This window comes from Lissotriton helveticus, chromosome 6, assembly GCF_964261635.1.
Source record: "Lissotriton helveticus chromosome 6, aLisHel1.1, whole genome shotgun sequence".
NCBI classification, from domain to species: domain Eukaryota; kingdom Metazoa; phylum Chordata; class Amphibia; order Caudata; family Salamandridae; genus Lissotriton; species Lissotriton helveticus.
The window spans coordinates 1542116626-1542138094 of NC_136067.1; positions in this window are offsets into that span (position 1 = coordinate 1542116626).

Consider the following 21469-nt stretch of genomic DNA (forward strand, 5'->3'; position numbering starts at 1 on the left):
GGCAAAGGACCCGCAAAGAGCGGTGGATTACCACAATTATGGTGCGAGTATGATGACAGTAGTGGAAGTGATCGAGGCCAGGCTGCTAAAAACAGGGGGTGAGTGTCAAAACAATAATTAAAATAGACGACAAAACGGGTAGTTAAAAACAAGGAGCTGCCAAAAACAAGTGCTGCAGGTATGGCGCTAACGCTGAAATAGGGCGCGCTGCCAGATTTACCTGCCTATATGCACGCCTAGCGAGTAGGAAAGAGGACTTGAGCGCGCGATGAGACCCACTCACCCAATATGGCCGCCACGAGTCAGGGGCAAAGGACCCGCAAAGAGCGGTGGATTACCACAATTATGGTGCGAGTATGATGACAGTAGTGGGAGTGATCGAGGCCAGGCTGCTAAAAACAGGGGGTGAGTGTCAAAACAATAATTAAAATAGATGACAAAACGGGTAGTTAAAAACAAGGAGCTGCCAAAAACAAGTGCTGCAGGTATGGCGCTAACGCTGAAAGCTGGTAGCAGCAGCATGCATCGTCGCCAGGCCTTGTGCAGCTATGCCATGTGGATGGTCCTGAGGTCGTAGAGGAACCCATCTACCTCTCGCTGGTGTGCAGCCGTGGCAGCCACTCTTTCCGCCTGAGTCTGCTCCATGGTCTCCATTGATCTCCACATGTGTCCCAACACCCGTGTGACATTGCTAGTGCCACTCTGACTGGACAGTTGTTCTAATCTCTGAGCCAGGGCTCCAGCGGTCAGCCATGTTCTGCTGGAGAGCATGGAGATGACTGTGGGTGACCGTTAGGGACCTTGAATGGTCCCTGGTGGCTCATAGACACCCACCTAAGGCATCTAGTTTGGCTGCCATGCGGTCGAAGCCCAACCGCATTTGTTCAGCCAGATTCTCCTGGCACCCCAATACCGGGCATTGGAAGGCCTTGTGTTCTTCGTGGGGGTCCTGGGAGGCTGCCATGGTGGTGGGTGCTGCCTGTTGTGTGATCTGTGCAGGGGGTTGGGTCGCCTCGTAGCAGCTGGGCTGCCCTGCTCCTAGAGGTGGAGGCTCTCCACGAGCTGTTGGAGGGCATCTGAGTGGAAGCTGTGGTGGTCCTCTTCGTCATCAGAGAAGAGAGGTTCGGGCTGCTCTGCAGGAGGTGTTGATTGTCCCTCTGCAATGTGAAGGGGAGATGCAGTATAACAATATGTTCACATGTATGTTGTCGCATTATACATGTTTTCATACAGACTGCATGACTGTGTACATTGTGGCTGTTTGGGAGAAGCTGCCTATTTGATGGGTGACAGTGGACATTGCGACAACATGACGGATGTGTGTTTGTACTTGTACATTATCAACTCACATTTCCCTGCAATGCCAAATGTGATTGGCCAGTTTCAACACACAAGCGGCACCAGTTGTGTCCTATGTTCTGTTCTGGACGTGTTGCAGTTTGTACCACATTGTTATCAATGTAGATCACCCCTGCAGCTCTTAATTTGCTGCCCCTTATCCCTTTCATGCGGTGTGCCTTTGACTTCTGTGCTTATACAGTGCTGAGATGTTGCATACTTGGGTACATTGGTCTCTTGGTGGGAGTTGGGGGCTGGGGCATGGTTTGTCCGCAGATGTGTTCTACTTAATTGTACATGTGTGCCATTGTGCCCATCCCCCAGTACCTGGTCATTACTCACTCTGGTGCTGTTGTATCCGGTCATGTTGAGCAGTGTCGGGCCCCCAACTCCTGCCACCGTCTCCCCACTGATAACTGTGGACACCATTTTCTCCATCTCGTTCAGTTCCTCCTGTGGCGCAGGACTCCCACCTCCAGTCTGCATTGCTGCCTTCGGGTTGTTGGCGAGTTTCAGCTTGGTTTTGCACTTGACATAATCCCAGCGCCTCTTGACCTCTTCCATTATCCTCTTCAGTACTCCGACTGCATTCATCTTGTCCATGATGGACTGCCATAGTCAATTTTTTGTTGCCAGTGACACAGTGGAGGTGATGAACAGTTGTTGATGGTGTTCCACCACCTCGGTTATCAGGAACCTGTTTTCCTGCGGACTGACCCGCTTCTTCCTACTCTTCTTCTCCTTGCCCTTCCGTGACCCTGAGGTCCCTGGCTGGTCCTCCGTTGGGCTTGTGGGATTCTGGTTGTCCTCCTTACCTGCTCTGGCAACATCCAATGTGCTTCGCTGTTGTTTGGCATTTTTTTTTTCTTCTTTTATGATGATTTTTTCCTGCTTGACGTGTGTGAATTGCAGGCCTGTCGCTGGTTTTCGCTGATTTTCGTATCGCGATTGGCTTCATCGCAACTTGTTTGCGTTCGTGTTTTGCATTTTTGCGGCATCGCGTTTACTTTATCGCGGACATTTGACGCGTTGTCGTGGGCCTATCGCATGGTTCCTCCGTGTTGTGAATACTTAGTTAACACAGCATTATTTTCCCGCGATGGACTGCGATATGAAGAGTTGCGTTAAGCTAATTTTGCAGTAACTATCACATGTGAGAATATCCCCCTATGTTTCTTATTATACTTTCTGCTACTCGTATAAATACGACCTCCTGGTTAAAAAAGTATTATACTGAAAAAGTGAAAGCAGCTCTTGGAAAATAAGTAAACTGAAATTAAGAAGGGGGCATAGGCTTTTTTTCTTGTTTGTTAGATCTGAGCAGCTGCTGTCAGTGGCGTAGCTAGAAGAGTCCAGTCTTAATGGTACCATACCTAGTATATTTTGTCCCAAACAATTACAGCGTTCAGATTCTTGAACAGGTCATTAGGGCAGCATTTTGAAAATTCGCCACCACCGAAGTCGCATTTGAATAATATGTGGGTCTTGCATTAAGTGTTTCGTTATTACCACTTTTAACTCGGGACTAGTCATTGCGTTCTTCATTCATTATATTCAGACAAAAACAGCACACTTTCAATAGCCCCAGCTGAATGGAAGTCAAACGTGTGTAGTCTGCCAGTAAATGGAATTCTCTGCCATCTGCCCTCTGTAGTTGCGATTTTTAATTAGTCCAGAAGTAGGTCTGTGTAAATTGTTCCCCATTTATCTGTCATTTGAAATAAAAATGAGTGATCTTCATCCCATTATGACTTCAGGGAAGCCCTCTATTCTTTTCAAAATGTCCGCCTTGTTTCCATTCTTCTCAGTGCTCCTTTGTACAGCTCTAAACGGGCGTTGCACCAAACGTAGTTCTGGATGAAACATTTACAAGCGTGGTTGAAGTTAGTTCAAGAGTTAAACATCTTGCCTGTCTTTGTGTTTCATGAATGTGTCCCTGTGCTCGTTAATTACCGCATTTTCCTTATTTTTACTCCAGTTTACAAAATGGCTTTAAAGATAACATTGAAATTTCACATGCCTACATCCTAAATAAAATCAGCAGAATTTGATTGGAATTGTCCAGAAAGACAAAATGGCTTTAAAGATAAAATTGAAATTTCACGCGCCTACATCTTAAATAAAATCTGCAGAATTTGAATTGAATTGGCCAGAAAACGTGGCTGACGATTAGAATTGCCAGTATCATGCAATCAGCTGATTTACATTTGCGCGGTTCATGCAAACTGTTTTCCCTCAATTTTGTGTACTGTGCCAGATTAGAGCTGAATACACATTGTGCTCTCGCATGTTGTGCGTGCGATTGTCAACAGGCTTGGTTGAATCTGGAACATTAAAAAGGGAAACATAACGCGCACAAACCAGGTGCAATTACCATATTAGTGCATCTTCCCTCACGTTTTGCACAAAATCCTAAATCGGGGGTAGCCTAGCCCTGTCCAAAACGGGTCTATATGGAAATTGCTGTCGTCAGCGCAATCCGAATCCTGGCTGCCTTACCACTGGCAGAACCCCGAGAGGATGATCCATCCTGCAGAGACCCCCTAGACATTGCTGGGGAGCCTTGGAGAGCTGATACTGGAGCCCTAGACACAAGGCACAAGTCCTAAACAAAGAAAGTGGGGGACTCACTGCCATCGTGCCATCATAGTGCATGATGTTACAATGCGTGACATTGCACATGACATCACAGGAAGTGACCTCACTAGAAGTGACATCACAAGAAGTGACATCAGATATTAAGACCTCACACATATATTTATCAGGTATATCATGAGTACATTTAAGCGTGTTATGAGATTTAACAAATAAGACTTGGCATTGGGGTTGTGCCAAAAAAGTGTCGCAATCCCGACGAAAAATCTGGGCCTCAACTAATACATTTATATTTTTTAAACCCTGCCACAAAGAAATTAGCAACAAGGAGAAGCATGGCAGTAGATCTGTTATGCTTAATTGGTTGCAAAGTTCACATTTTAAAATATTTGATTGGGTAAGGCATCTGCTGTGGAGATGACCAGTAAATCTCAGATAATAGTAATAATGGTGAGATACCTCTGGTGGTTAATGCACTTGCTGGAGAGATGTGTTTTGTAAAGTCCCAGATTTGAATCCAAGTAGTAGAGAAGGTAAATGTGTCTCTTGCAAAGCACATCATGTAACACGCAGATGACAGATTTTTATTTTATGTAGAGAGTAAAGTGGGTTACAGCTTTTTATCACAGATATCGTTTTGTTGCCTGCAGTTCATAAATTGTAATCCTTCTAAAAGACCACACTGAGGTATGAAGGACATGTGACTCCTACACCTTGTAACCCTCACTGTCTCATGTAACTCATCTTGTACATTGATTTAAATATGTACATGATTTATTGACAATGTATAATGTGTATGTTATGTAAAGTGCTCTGACCCCCTGCATTGGGTTTCATAGTACTATAAAAGAAATAAAACAGTGCTATTGAGAGGATGTAGCCTTGCAGCTAGAGCGGTCAATCTCGATGCTGGGGAACTGGGTTTGAGTCTCGGCAATGACGCTCAACATCCTTTGATTCTGGGCAAATCACTTAATCTCCCTGTGCCTAAAAAACATGAATCTGTCCGTCTGTAACGAAACTGGTGCTCATGTAAAGCGCTCTGATATGTTCAAGTCAGTTCGCGCTATATAAAAATATTGAAATTGTTATTTGTGTCAATACTGGGACAGACCTACACACCTGACATTCTTAAAGTGCATGCATTTATTATTTGCAGGGACTGAACAAAGGCAGACGCATGCCTCTCTTAAATACCTGTGAAGAAATAAGCTGTGTGCCTTTGTTTTTCCCTCCGTGGCATTTACATTTAAGTGTGAGCTCCCAGGCCTCCTCCCGTCAGGATATTCAAACAAGAGGAGGCCTGATGGCCCCTTAACTTCGGCCCCACTGATAGTGAAAAAAAGCCCCCTCCCTGCCTGCACGTTGCTGCTGGGAATCGGAACCAGACAACGTGCAGGCACTGCTGAACGTGTCCGGGTGTCTGAAAATTACACTGCTACAAGTTCAGCATATTTCTGTGGGCTCTGTGGGACTCAGCTTCTTAGCAGGGGGGACGGCGTTCACCCTGTGAAAAGAGTGGGTGGACGCTGTGTACCTGTGTGTACCCCCGACTTGTGCCCTGCCTAGAGACCCAAGGCCCCATGGGAAAATAAAGGCCTCTGGAGTGGGGAGTCAACTGGCGTTCCATTTCACTCTTCATTAATTGGTGGCATAGGCGCACGCACGGTGAGCAGAGGCACAACCTGATGATGAAGACGGAGGCTTAGTGGCTTGGTGGGTAGCCATGGTAAAATAAGTCTATGGTGGCCGTTGCATGCTCCTTCAATGTGGGTCTGCTATCGTCGTAGGAGGAGAGGTGTCCAGCACATTATCAACACCAACAAAAGAGCCCCTTGCGCATGACATAAATCTATTAATATTGAGTTTAATGTTTATAAAATTCACAGAGGGGAGACGTCTTTTGATTATTCAATACTTTATTGTAGAAAAAAGTTTTAACATACAAGTACCCTATTCATATTCCCTTCACGGTGCGACAATTGAACCCCATCACCACTTCCTTCTAAATAACAAAAATACAACACATATGGGCAAAGTAAAAATTATATATATAGTTGGTATTTTACCAATTCAAAGCTGTAATATTGTGCCTGGAGTGATAAATGGCTTTTGTTATTTGACAGCTCGGCAAGGACTGCACTGTACTAGTCCTATGCTTAAAGACTTTGCTGTTTAAATGGCGAAAGACTTTGTCATTTTCTATCTCGGCATGGATAGCACTGTCTAATCCTATGCTTAAAAACTTTGATAGAAAAACAGACATTTGAGGTGAGCAGATCTAGAGTGTCGCTGGTGTTGAGAGTGCTCTAACAGGAGCTGCTTTCCACCTAAACTGAGACCTACCCAGAGTTCTCTCCTTCTTTTTTGCATATATATATATATATATATATATATATATATAGAGAGAGAGAGAGAGAGAAAGAGAGAGAGAGAGATAAATCCGTCAGTCCTGTGCTTCACTCGTCGTCCTCAGCACAAGAGGTACGGACACGGACCAACGTTTCAGAATGCAGTTAATATATATATATATATATATATATATATATATATATATGTATACACACATATGGTAAGAACTCTTTTCAAAGAAAGAACAGAGGCCACAGTAGGGGTAGGCAGGGGGATCACCAATTATTTATTCCGTAACATGCTTTTCTAAATAGGCGAATGCATTTCGGCATCTCATATGCCTTCATCAGTGCCGAGAATCTTTGTGGGCAGGTTACAGATAACATCGTGCTTTTAAAATGATAGCCCCTTGGTGATTAGTTCAGGATATATATATATATCCTCAAAAAACGAAGTTCCTCTCGCACACTCAGAATCCTCCTGACGCAAAACCACAAGCTGGGTGCAATCAATATGGGGGTTTATTAAAAGTCATAAACCCGCAGTGACGCGTTTCGCCACCGTAGTGGCTTGAGGATATTGTTTACCGGCTTCTCCACCAGACTCGCGCTACCCCGTAGATTGGGAGCACTTTTTGGAGTGTCTTGCACAGGATTTTATATATATATATATATATATATATAGAGAGAGAGAGAGAGAGAGAGAGAGAGAGAGAGAGAGAGAGAGAAAGAGCACAGATCCCTCTCTCTACGTAACTAAAATTGTGGCTTTAAATGAAAGTGTCTGAGTTGATGTCTTCAGCGTGACCAAGGATTATGCTGAAACGTGTTGCTTTCTGCAGCAATAAATTATATATCTGCAAACTTTACAGAGCGTCCATCCTTTTCTTCTGACTTTGGAGGAGTGGTTGGAAAAAAAATATATATATATATATATTCACTGAAAAAACCATAGGTTATAGACCATATATAGTTAGGAATTAGCATTTACAAAACCTTATTTTACTCACACAAAACCATTGAAATTCCATATATAGTTAGTTGCACTAACTATATATCGCGCACCCGCAATCCACTGCTGATGATGTCACATATTACATCATTCATGACATGGTCAGTGACATCACTGATGACATCACTGATGACATCTCAAATGACATCACTGATGACATCACTGATGACATCTCAAATGACATCACTGATCACATCACTGATGACATCATTCATGTGATGATACGATGAACCTCTTCAGACTCTAATATAACCTTAGATACACTCAGTGTAAACAGACACTCACAGACTGTCACTCATCCATGGAGTTACTCACACACCTAGTCAGTCTTGCAAAGAATCAATCACACCTCCATTTCCTCAACTATATAGTTATACACACCTTACTTATTGAAACCGGGAAACCGTGCCAAACATCCAGGAGAATTTTGGGCATATGAAATATACTTGTCTGCACTGTGGTGCATTGATATCATGTGGTAACATGAGTATTAATTCCATCAACCTGGCTTATAACAATCATAATTGCCCTAACCGCCCCAGACAGTAAATTTTTTTTTGCTCCTGTTGAGCCCTTTTCAATGCCTGTTTTTTGTTGTTTCCCCCCCAAAAAAAACCAAAAAAAATATAAAATTGTTCAAAAAATACAAAAAAAACAAAAAATGTTCAAAAAAAAATAAATATATAAAACAACAAAAACATAAAAAAAAAGTTCTTTTCAGAACTACCTCCCCTTTCAAAATAATTGCTAGAATGTTTAGCACTCTGGCAAGCTCTATTTCTTTTAGTTCGCTTCCCGGTTCGCGAACCGGGAGCGAACCCAAAAAATTTAAAAAAGAAGAGTAAGTATAAGGAAAGTAAACAGAGAGTGATGTTAAAAGAAAGACAGCTATAGGGAGTAAACCAGAGATACTGTTTAATAGATCTATTTACCGAAGAAAAGACGGAAGAGGGTATAATTGTGGAAAACAAAATAGATAAGGAAGTGAAAGAAAAAAAAGAGAGTAGAACAATAACAAAGAAGAGTTTCTTAGAGAATGTGAGTGAATGTTCAAAATAAGATTAAAACATGGGGAATAACAGAGAGAAAAAATAGAAAACAGAAAACAAAAAATAACAGAAAAAGATTAATTGAAACAGCAAAGAAATGTAAATAACATAGAGCCATATCAACAACATAGGCAATAAAAGTTTTGCAGCTTTTATCGGCAGAAATATGTCACTAAAGCCGCTTTTGCGGCAGAAAACTGCCGCTAAAACCACTTTTGCACCAGTTTTCTGCCAATAAAAACAGCAATAATTTTATTGGCTGTGTTCATAATATGCCCCTTAGTGTGCTTCAACTACACAGAGAAAGCATTATGAACAAGTAGTGAAAAAGTGATCAGTCAAAGACACTAAGAGTAATAGAGACGGAGTGAGTGAACAAGAGTGAGGAACTATGAGAAGAGAGGGACTGAGAAAAAGAGTGGAAGGAGTTGAGTAAGTAGGTAATAGAGAAAGGAATGAGGAAAGTAGCAAAGGCAGGAAACTGAGGGTTAAAGAAATGAAGCTGTGGAACTAATAGTAGGTGAATGTGATAGAAATGTAACGAAAAGAATACAAAACAGTTACCTTATAATTGTCGTTAAATTACTCACTTTTTGTTTTTATACTTTCAATCTGTGAAAGAGAGAACAAACATTTGAAAAATATTAAAACATGTATTTAAAAATTACAAAAGACAAGGGAAAAGATTGAAGGACAAACAGTTTTTCAACAACTTTGACACTGACAAGAGCTTCTGCTTCTCCAGGCCCCCTACAAAGTCCTAAAGATATACATTTTAAACTAACAGTATCTTGATGCAGATGAAGTGAGGCCTATCTTAAAACATGGTGCATCTTTTGCACTGCTGTTGTCTCAGAAAAGTGTCGCAAGACACTAACATTTTAAATGATTGCTTCAGGATGCCAATAAGATGTGTCCTATCCAGAGGTTTGTTTGAGGTGAGACCTACTCAGGGTTCCAAATGAAATTTCGAGTTGTTTGAAGAGAACAGAGGACATAATACATGTGAAGGCCTACCAATGAAGTAAGTCATGTCCACTTCACTCTTGAACAAAGGCCAGACCTCTTCTGTGTCCGTGGACAGACCTAAACTTCATCTGCACAATGTCATTCATAAACTTAGGAAACACAAGTGATGTAATTGAAAAATGTGGAGTTTCTTTTCCTCATTTCACAATCACATCACCTGTGTTGCCTTTGCTTAGGTATCTCATAGTGCAGATGTAGTCCAGCATATTAAACAGTACCTAGAAGTGCAGCACTGCATGCAACAACTTTGACACTAATAAAAGCTTTTGCTTCTGCATGCCCCCTACACAATGCTAATTATATACATTTTAAACTGATGGTATCTTGCTGGAGATGAACTGAAACCTATCTTGCAACATGGTGCATCTTTTACACAAAAGTGACCCACAATGGATCAAAAGAGGCGCACGGCCACCATAAATCTGACCCTAACATTTTAAATGATTGTTTCAAGATGCCAATAAGGTGTAACCTATCCACAGATTTGTTTCAGGTAAGTCCTACTCAGGGTTGCAGATGGAATTTAGGTTTGTTGAAGAATACAGAGAAGATAATACATGTGGAGGCCTACCAACGAAGTGAGTAATGTCCACTGCACTCTTGAACAAATGTCAGACCTCCTCTGTCTCCAGGAACAGGCCTAAACCTCATCTACACAATGTGGTGTGTAATGTTAGGAAACACAGGTAATATGATTGAAAAACATGCAATTTTTTTTGCTCATTCCACAATCATATGACCTGTGTTTCCTTTGCTTAGGTATCTCATTGTGGAAATGTAGTCTATCATATGAAAGACTACGTAGAATATGAGCACTGTATGCAAGAACTTTGACACTTACAGAAGCCTCTCCTTCTCCATGCCTCCTACACAGTTCTAAATGTACATCATAAATGGAAACAGTACAGAATTAATTATACATGTTAAATGGTTTATTTTTGCTGTTCTCAGAATGTATCAAATTTCACTAAAAACAGTGACTTGAAGGTATTCACCATATAACAGCGGGGAAAAAAAAACACAATCAAAATGATTGTGTTTAAAAAACCCATACAACATAACAAATCAGAATTCAGAACTCCTTAAAGTTAACTTACTTTCCATGACGTCAAAAGATGTCCTATGAACAGCTTACACTCTGTTGTGCTGTTATTACTTTCAGCCCGCCACTTTCTGAAAGAAAACCTCCATCGTTTTGAAAAACATGTTACATACAATAAATTACTTCTTGCTCTCTACCACAAGTTTCCACAAGGCCAAATCTTGTCAGAGCCATTTATAACTCTTGGATTTCTTGTAAGCCAATCCCGTCATTTGGCATTTCCGCAACTTTCAGAATTAAAATGTTGAAGATCATTTTCACAATCCTGGACTAGTAATATCTTCCCCTTCTTCCTCAGTCATGTTCTACATTTCCTATGACACTGATACTGCTTACTATGAAGCAGACTTACACTACCTCTATGACTACTACAATTATTTAATTCTCTACATCACTTTTAATCACAAAGCAATGTAAAACAGTAGACAGCATTGCAGACTTACATTCCCTCTACTCTATGTTTTGATTGGCTGCTTCAATTAGCTTATAAAAAGAAATAGTTTTTCTGAACTCATTCAAAGTGCACTTATTTCTCCATGACGTCCAGTCTTATCGTTAGAAGTTATGTCTCTGAACTACACTTATCCTCAAGGCCAAATCGTGTAGGAGCCATTAGAACTTCTTGAAATTCCTCAGAGCACATCCCGAGATTCTTTCCCTAAAATTTTGGTTTTAAAAACACCAGGTAAGAGTTTTTAAGGTCATACGGCAATTTTTTTTTGAAAATTAAAACAGAATCATTGCAGAATGACCAGCCATTTCTAGACTTTAAATAAGCTGTGTAATGTCCTGATGTTGTTGAAGGACCGTCATGATATATAATTGCTGCAGTTACAAAAGTCCTTCCTGATATTGACAACTGCGAAGCCACAAAATTTTTCATTAAAGTTGTCAATTTTGTTCCATCAGGCCTACATCGTTGGAACATTAAAATGACATACTGGCCATATGTTCGTATAAATAATGTGGACATCATTTCAGATTTACATTGGCTACACTCCATGTTGTGATCAGCTGCTTTTACTAGCTTATTAAAGGAGACTGATTTACTGTCTGGCAAAGTTAAATATATAAATCTTTCTGAGTCTACACTAGTAGTACTTGATACCCTACAGTTCTCGCAGTCATGCTGCCATTGATAAGAAAGCCCAAACAGCTGATCTACATCTACACCTTCAGCATGCAATACATCAAGCATATACATTAAAAACTCCTGACAATCTTGCTGAATATTTTGAGAGAATTTTGTTTGGCCTGAATATCTGTCTAACAGATTTCGAATTTCAGACACACTTTCTATGTTTGTTCTATCAGTGCTACATTTTTCTAAGACAGAATTTAACAAACTGCAAAATCTTTGATCAGAATTGACCACAATCTCTTCTTTTACATTTTCTAGAGAAAACAAAACATTAACCACTACATTAGAATAGCAGTTGACACCAGAACTGTTTTCAAATTGAAAACCAACAACATCTTCAACAGAATCCTTTTTGTTTCTGCTTATAATTTCAGGTTCATCGACTTTTCGTCTTTTTGCTACAACCTCACCAGTATTGGTCACATTTCTTCGTTTCCGGCCTACCACACGTTTCTCAAACAAAGGATATTGAGGCAAATGTGGCGCATACTCTCTTCTTAACCTATTGTATTCCTTAACACAATCTAGATCCGCACAAATGCTTGTGACATCACACTCAATCAAGTACAATCCCGATAAAGTTCTAACTCGTGACAATGCCACATATGCCACACCCTCCTTGAACACAGAACTGCCAATATTCACCAATGCACTGTCTACACTTAAACCTTGCGATTTATGGATTGTCACCGCATATGCCAAGCAAACAGGAAACTGCTTACGGCGAACATATAAGTCTTTTACAAGCAAAAATCTAGCAGAACAACGACCAATTAGCTGTACATCCTCAATGCCATCAAATTTAATTTTTAAAAATTCAATTCCATCTCTATTTCTGTATTTTACAAAATCAACAACATTACCCATTGATCCATTTACCAGACCTCTTTCAACATGTAAATTCCTTCTTAAAATTATACGGCAGTTCAAGCACACATTCAGAGTCTTTTCAAAACCTGCAGTTTTAGATATACTCTTCTCTAATGAATCCAATTTTGTTTTCAGATTCTCAGACAAAATAATGGTTGATCCCATATGCTCTACTCTGTCAATAGCTTCCAGTTTCACAATCTCTTGCTTTTCTAAATGCAACATTTTGTTGTTGAATTTGGCACATTCTGCAAGAGTTGGCATCAAACATATTCCAGATTTCTTCTCAGTAATTTTCTGAAAAATATTCTCAGGCACAACATCTTGTTCTGGATATAAATTTGACAGTAATCGTGCATGTAAAGCTTCTTTACCATGCTCGGTCACTTTTCCAATTCTAACATCTTGTAGAATAGTCTTGTAAACTTCATCCTTCGCCTGACGCATATTTTCATGCAGTTCAGCATAATTGAAGTTTAACCATATATTGACGTTGCCAATGCTGCCTAGGCACTTCCTGGTATCTTCATGCGTAAATGTAAATGTAAATGTAGTTGAGCTTATATAGCGCACAGCTACCCGCAGTGGGTTTCCCGGCGCTTGCTTAGGGAACCCTTCCTGGTATTCCCCTGTGAGATAGCAGGGTATCCACAAGGTGAAAGTCAGGCATCCCGCCACGTGGGGCCATTGTGGAGATTAAGCAAGCTATTGCCCAGAGTCGCAGAGTGTGAACCCGTGAGTCGAGGAGGCACCGGGGCGAGAATTATCGAGTCCGTGGAATTTTTAGCCCAAGACCCGCTGAGGCGGGGAATTGAACCCTGGTCCAGGACCGATCTCAGCTTCCGGGTCTGCTGCCTCTAACCCCTGAGCCACACTTCTCGTGAGCATTTTGAACACAGGTTGCCCTTTCACTGGTGTCAGCTGCAGAAGATCTCCGAAAACAATGATGTGTTTGCCACCAAATAACACATCATACTCTGTTTTGAGAACTTCTTGCATTCTCAAATGCACAAAGGCAAGCATGACATTGGAAACCATGCTTACTTCGTCAATGATAAGAAGTTTCATTTTCCTCAAGATTCTTGAAACTTCAAAACAAGCATCTCCAGATAGCTTGTGATATTGTAATTTGTTGTCATGCTCCACTGGCAGCATCAGTAAACGATGTAAAGTAATCCCTTTAATGTTATGTGCTGCCAGTCCAGTTGGAGCGGTGACAACACAAGACAGCGATGACTCTGTCCTTTCCTGCAAATAACATGAAATTGCTTTAATAAGGAAACTTTTTCCAGTTCCCGCTTCTCCACTCACGTACAGTCGGACAGGCTTCAACGACGTACATGAGCACTCTTTCTTGTCATGACTTAATCCATGATCAATTTGCATGGTAACTTCGTCATATATTTTCCTCTGCTCAACGTTGAGTTGTCTTTCCAACTCTTCTAAGTTAACCGCATCCTCCTGAGCATGTGCCATGGCTCTTTCCACTTCATTCATAGCAGTGGCAGCTTCATTTTCGATAACAGGTCCTCCTAGTGGATCCTGACTCAATGAAGCAGAACTCTGACTGTCCTGAGAACTGTCTCTGGCAATCTCGGCTGCAATCATTGCTTCCTGCTCAATTTCCGCATTCAACATTTCTACATATTTGGGAAAAGCAGGACATTCTATGGTCTCCTTGGCGGCATTGAAAGAGTCTTCGTAACAGAGAAAATCTCCAAGCAGTTCCTCTTCTGCACGCCAAGGCTTGAAAAGTTGCAAAAGTGCTAAATAGAAAAACTCCTTTTTTTCAGGAGATTCGCCACTCAATTTTCGATAGTTTACCAAGTGGCATTTTCTTTGCTTGACCAGACATCCCTCACTTCCTATTACAGCATACACTCCTTTCTCAGTATCTTCTTTGATGTTCCTCTTGAATATGTAATTTTGAAGAACCTCATACAGACAAACATTCTTGAGGTGAATGCTTCGATTTGGATAATATGTATCCAACATGTTGGTCTTCAAAATGTCGGTACTGTTTGGCTCCTTTTCCGCCAAATACTCAATTTCCCGCACAGGTTTGAGAACTCGATTACGCGTTGCAGCAAGACCAAGACTCGCCCAAACGATACTCCTGGACTTGGCACAGAGACTTGCTGAAGACAACCGGTCAGAACATTCGTACGCTCCAATTTCTCGATGCGACAACATCTTCAGACTGAAACTGTACAACTTCTTGCTGAGGCTCTTTTCATGGGAAATGTCCTCCCACATATCCTTCAATTCTGTCTTCTCTTTTTTGGTGATGTAAGACGTCACATACCGAGCCACAGCCATACAGTTATCAGCCACAAACTGTATATCCATGTTAGCATTCCACATGGACAAAATCACCGGGTTGTAGTCGTTGATGTACTTGGACTCTTCGTTCCTCTTCAAATAGTATGTGTTTTTAGGTGATTTCTTCATCACATTATGTCGCAGCGAAGACATCAAACTGTTTACTCTTCCTTTAGAAATCACCGGTCGTGGAAAGCCGAAACGACATTTGGTGTAGAACTTGTCCTTGTTTCGGAATTTACGACGACAGTACTTTCCACATCGATGGCTTTGGAAACGCAGAACTTTTTCTCTTAGGCTTTTCTTCTCCTTTGCGTTTGGAACAGCACACGTAGAATACTGTTGTATAAAACTCATCACTGAGTCTTCTGGATCCGTTCCAAATTTAGGTGCATCCTTGATCCACAGCAACATATGTATATGAGGAGCACCTCTTGCTTGGTACTCCTTTCTCCAGAAGAAATCCAACACCTCTCCAAGAGGTGGATTCTTCTTATTCATGATGAAAGACATCATAGCTTCAAATCTATGATTGAAGTACCTACATACATTGACTGGATCCAAAGAGCACAGTTCTCCGGGTGTCTTGAATTCGATGTTTTCTACGTTAGCATTTGCCTCTCGTAGAAATTCAAGTAAGTCTTCCCAGCCATATTCGGCACAGCTCAGAGTGAGGAACCATGTGGGAGTTCCTAAGTTCCTCAGCATACATTTTAAATCACCATGACGACGGTACCAGTACTCATTAGTACCACGCTGACACGCCATGAGATTAATCAGGTGAGAATCCAAAATACTGTCTTGGACATTGACTTTATCCATAAAGTCACTTGCCGAGATGTTTTGCATGTGTATACCACTTTTCAAGATGTGGTTCACTGCATATGACAGTCCAGACAGATCGCTTTCAAACAGGAGATGAAACAAATAAGGAATGCATTGTCGAAACCTAGCATCTCCTGCATACAATCGCAAAGTCCGGTATTCAGAAGGAGGAATTTGATGAGGTCGCTCATCATATCTTCCTCCCTGACCTGTTGGAAAAAGCTGTGGGAAACACCGAGCTTCCAAACTTTCCTCCCAAACACTAATGGGACTCCCTTTGGCTTGTTTCATTTGAAACAACTCAATAGCATTCCCCATGACTTCCTTGGAATGCAAAGGATGAACACTATAATGTTCATATATTTCTTCACTAGTAGAGGGTTCTACTTTCTCAATTTGACCAGCACACAAATCGCTATCCTCTTCCTCACTTACTTCCTCTTCTGCAACATATACATTCTTATAGTATTTATTATTTTTTTTCAAATACAATGTTGCCTTTTTAACTTTCCTAACATCCACTAAATCTTGCCATATTTTCTTATTCTTTGTCGGAACCCCATTAACTAAGATAACCAGAGGTTCCTCTTCCACTTTTTCTACTCCAATTGTGTTAATGTTTTTCTTCAAATCTAGAGGCAAATAAACAACTCTTCCCTTTAATCCTCTCTGTAAATCTGATGGAGGCAATTTCCCTGTCTTTGGCTCCATTCTTACAATAGCCTGAAAGGGATGGATACTTTGAATCAAAATAGATTCATAAGTATTTAAATCCTTCAATTCAGAAGGAATCTCAACCAATTCCAGATTATTATGAACTGCTCTAGCAGGCATCTGGTTTTGATTTAATTTGCAACAACAATAAGTACACACACGTTGATCCAATCCCAAATCAAAACAATTTTCTGCCATCAAGTATGTTGCGAAATCCTTCCATTCACTATTATTTTCCCTTTCACTTTTTGCATATAAATCCACTAACTTAGTCTGATTCTTATAATAAGTGCGTCGACAACACACACAAGTGAAAGTTGGCCTCTCACTTGATTTGACCTGAAACGTCGCAATTTCCCTCTGGAAATTATCTGTACTGGAAACCTGTACACTATCTTCCACATTACCCGCTTCTTCTTGGTCAATTTCAACATTCTCCTCTTTACTTCCAAAGTAACAAAACTCAATTTCTTCACATATATTCTTCACATCTATTTCAGAACCATGCAAAAGAGCAGCGCATAATTGTTTAAGCATAACTGCTGGACTCTTAGCATAATACAACATTCTAACTAATTTCCTCACTTTATTATGATGCACTGCTAGCATCCTGAAATGATGAAAAACACTCTGGCATACTCTCCTGGAAAGACAAGCCAGTGAATGACCATGCAAACCTGTCACTTCTCTCACTCTGCAAGGATCTAATTCTTGCAACAACCTCATTTTCTGCTTCAAACTTTTCTTATTAAATGACCGTACAAAATCACAAAGCAAATTGATGGAATCCTGTCGCACACTGCAAATACTACTACACTTCCAGGTGTACACAGGACCCTTAGCACGTCTTCCTAAAACCTCATTACCTAACACCTCTTCTGCCTCTGTTGTCACAAGTTTTTCTTTTTCAACTGGACAACCATCTTTCACTTCATAAGCTCGACCACTGGTGTCAACTGCATGCACCAAATCATTATCCTGGAAATAACTCTCCTCATTAAAAAATGCCTCACAGCTTGAACTATGCATCCATTCTCCAGAAAAAACTTCACAAAAATTACTACGATTAACTATTCTCTTCCATCTACTATTTCTTTTGAAATCATAAATTGCCTTGTTTAGCTTCCTAATTCTATTGATTATCAAAATAAATAACTTACGTTTAATTTCAAATGCCTGATCAATAACTTTCTCAACTTTTTTTTTTCTCTTATAAAAAACCACTTTCTGTTGACCTTTCTTGATATTTTTTAACAAATTGCCAATTATCCTGTTGCGGAACATTCGTTTACGAATGTCCCTAAACTGTTGTTTCCTTCTACTATCATGCACAGAGTTATCTCTTGCTCTAGCAGTAACATTTTTCATTGGCCTTTCCTTTCCGTTTGAATTGCTTCTCTTTTTCTGGACTGAAACATTTTCTGTAGTAATATTTTTTTTACTACAAATATTTCTTATGAATGTTTTTGTACTCTTACCCGGTGCTTTCTTGGTGACTTGACAAATCTTTTTGTTAGAGGACTGCTGCTTTTTTTCATTAACCTGCTGTCTTTGACGTTTTGCAGCCTTTCTCACTCTTTCTTTGGTTGGCATGCTGAAATCTTGAAATGATCTGCAGTTGAATCTGTGGTAAAATATAATAAAAAATGTTATTAACCACTATTACCCAACAGTAAATCAATAACAGTAATCAAAAACTTAAAACACTACTTGACATTTTTACATAGAAGATTTTTTAGTGCTTGGCAAATTTAGAATACAGAAATAGCAGAAAAGAAATGGAATTTATATTCATGTTACCTGTGCTATTTTATATGTGAATCTGATCTAATTTTATGAGCATATTTTAATATTTTATTGAAGACACTACACATAACCTGTTTTTGAAGGTGTCTTTATTTTTAAATTAAACGGTTTACATTTTTACTTTTTATTTATTATAAATTTTTTAAATAAATGTTTATAGTTCCATAGGCTCAAGCACGTCAGCTTCCCATCCTATGTCATATAATTCAGACAAATCTGCATCCTCATCACGTTCTTCTTCATCCTCAGGATTTAAATCATCCAAGGGATCAACATCCACTGATGTTTCAATTACAAGTTCAATGATGAGGTCAAAATCAACTGATTGCTGATTGTCGCTCATGTTGATGTTGTCTTTATCTTTAAAGAAAGATAACAACAATGAGATGTTGCAGAGTAAGAGACAAATCTCAGAGATTATAATAGTAAAATTGTTTAACAAGAGTAACATTTTGCAGCTATTATATAGCCATGTCCAAAGATGCTGAGCAGGTGAAGCCTATGTCTAATTTTTCAGTGAACAGGACTCATCTCTTCTTAACCTTGGATAAGCCTCACCGACTCTGTGTCCCCTGCACATACTTAAATGTAAAGGGGCAGATTTATGTTAAATGGCACATCCCCAGGCATGCACCAGTTAACGTGCACCGCTGCTCTGCCACTCATGGTGTGCCGCATTTACAATCAGATAGGAGAAAGCTACATCAAAACCCTGCGCCTGCTTGAAGCAGGCATAGGTCTTGACGCAACATTGTGGAGATGGGGCACCCCTGAGCCTTGCTGGAGCTGAATCACACTTGCGATACAACTCCAGCAATGCGCCACCTTTACGGCACAGATGCGTCACGCATCTGTGCCATTTTTGCCCCATGCTGCGCCGCATTGTAAATGCAGCACACCATGGGTGGCGGAACAGCAGCGCAGGATGACTGGCACATCCCTGGTGATGCGCCAGTCATCATAAATCTATCCCTAAGCTTCTTATCTTGTTAGAGATGAACCGCCATATGTATCATGAAACTATTTTGCATTTCCTAAATAGCGAATTTTAAGGGATAAATAGCAATTCTTTACCATTCCTAATTTGCGATGAGCAAATTGCTAATTGCAAATTACCCATTCATTTCCATGGGCCAGGAGGCCCATAGGAATGAAGGTGCAATTTGCGATTAGCAATTAGCTCATCGCAAATTAGGAATTTTTCCAAAGGTGCAGGGGTGTCTCAAGAACACCCTGCTGCACCCCTGAAAAAGAAATTTGGGGGCGTATGGCGCACATACATGCCCTAAGGGCATGTATGGGCGTCATATGGCACCTTTTGTTTTTTGGAAAAAAAGCTTTTTGAAAAGAAATCGCAAATTACCACCAACTAGAAGTTGGTGGTAATTTGCAAATCCTTAATGGCATTTTTTGCATATTTTTTGTTTGATACATTGCATTTAAGGAATCGCTAAATTTGCAAATCCTTCAGTACAATCGCAAAATAAGGAATAGCAATTTTTGCTATTCCTTATTTTGCATCAAACTTGTTTGATACATACCATTTATCTAATTAGCATTCGCAAAGGCCGAAATTCGCAGAATTTTGACCTTTGCGAATGCTAATTAGCTTGATACATATGGCCCCAAGTGAGGCCTGTCTTGCAACATGGTGCATCTTTTGCATCACTGCTGCATCGGTTTCATGTGGCACGTTTTTTTTACACCATGACACATCTGCCTAAATGCATCAATTTGTAATTTTGTCGCCTCATAGCAAATCTTTTGCACCGCCGCTGCATCAGAAAAGTGACGCACAGTGGCGCAAAAGAGGCATACACCTATCATAAATCTGTCCCTAGCATTTTAAATGATTAATTCAGGATGACGATAAGGTGTGGCCTATCCAGAGGTTTGTTTAAGGTGAGGCCTACTCAGGATTGCAGATTAAAGTTACGCTTGATGAAGAATACAGAGGAGATAATACATGTAAAGGCCTACCAATGAAGTAAGTAATGTCCACTTTATTGCGCCAGTCATCATAAATGTATCCCTAAGCTTCTTATCTTGTTACAGATGAACCGCCATATGTATCATCAAACTATTTTGCATTTCCTAAATAGCGAATTTTAAGGAATAAATAGCGATTCTTTACCATTCCTAATTTGCAATGAGCAAATTGCTAATTGCAAATTACCCATTCATTTCCATGGGCCAGGAGGCCCATAGGAATGAAGGTGCAATTTGCGATTAGCAATTAGCTCATCGCAAATTAGGAATTTTTCCAAGGGTGCAGGGGTGTCTCAAGAACACCCTGCAGCAGCCCCTGAAAAAGAAATTTGGGGGCATATGGTGCACATACATGCCCTAAGGGCATGTATGGGCGTCATATGGCACCTTTTGTTTTTTGGAAAAAAAGCTTTTTGAAAAGAATTCGCAAATTACCACCAACTAGAAGTTGGTGGTAATTTGCAAATCCTTAATGGCATTTTTTGCATATTTATTGTTTGATACATTGCATTTAAGAAATCACAAAATTTGCAAATCCTTCAGTGCAATCGCAAAATAAAGAATAGCAAATTTTGCTATTCCTTATTTTGCATCAAACTTGTTTGATACATACCATTTGTCTAATTAGCATTCGCAAAGGCCGAAATTCACAGAACTTCGGCCTTTGCAAATGCTAATTAGCTTCATACATATGGCCCCAAGTGAGGCCTGTCTTGCAACATGGTGCATCTTTTGCATCACTGCTGCATCAGTTTCATGTGGCACGGTGTTTTTTACACCATGACACATCTGCCTAAATGCATCAATTTGTAATTTTGTCGCCTCATAGCAAATCTTTTGCACCGCCGCTGCATCACAAAAGTGACGCACAGTGGCGCAAAAGAGGCATACACCTATCATAAATCTGTCCCTAGCATTTTAAATGATTAATTCAGGATGACGATAAGGTGTGCCCTATCCAGAGGTTTGTTTAAGGTGAGGCCTACTCAGGATTGCAGATGAAAGTTACGCTTGATGAAGAATACAGAGGAGATAATACATGTAAAGCTCTACCAATGAAGTAAGTGATGTCCACTTCATTGCGCCAGTCATCATAAATGTATCCCTAAGCTTCTTATCTTGTTACAGATGAACCGCCATATGTATCATCAAACTATTTTGCATTTCCTAAATAGCGAATTTTAAGGAATAAATAGCGATTCTTTACCATTCCTAATTTGCGATGAGCAAATTGCTAATGGCAAATTACCCATTCATTTCCATGGGCCAGGAGGCCCATAGGAATGAAGGTGCAATTTGCGATTAGCAATTAGCTCATCGCAAATT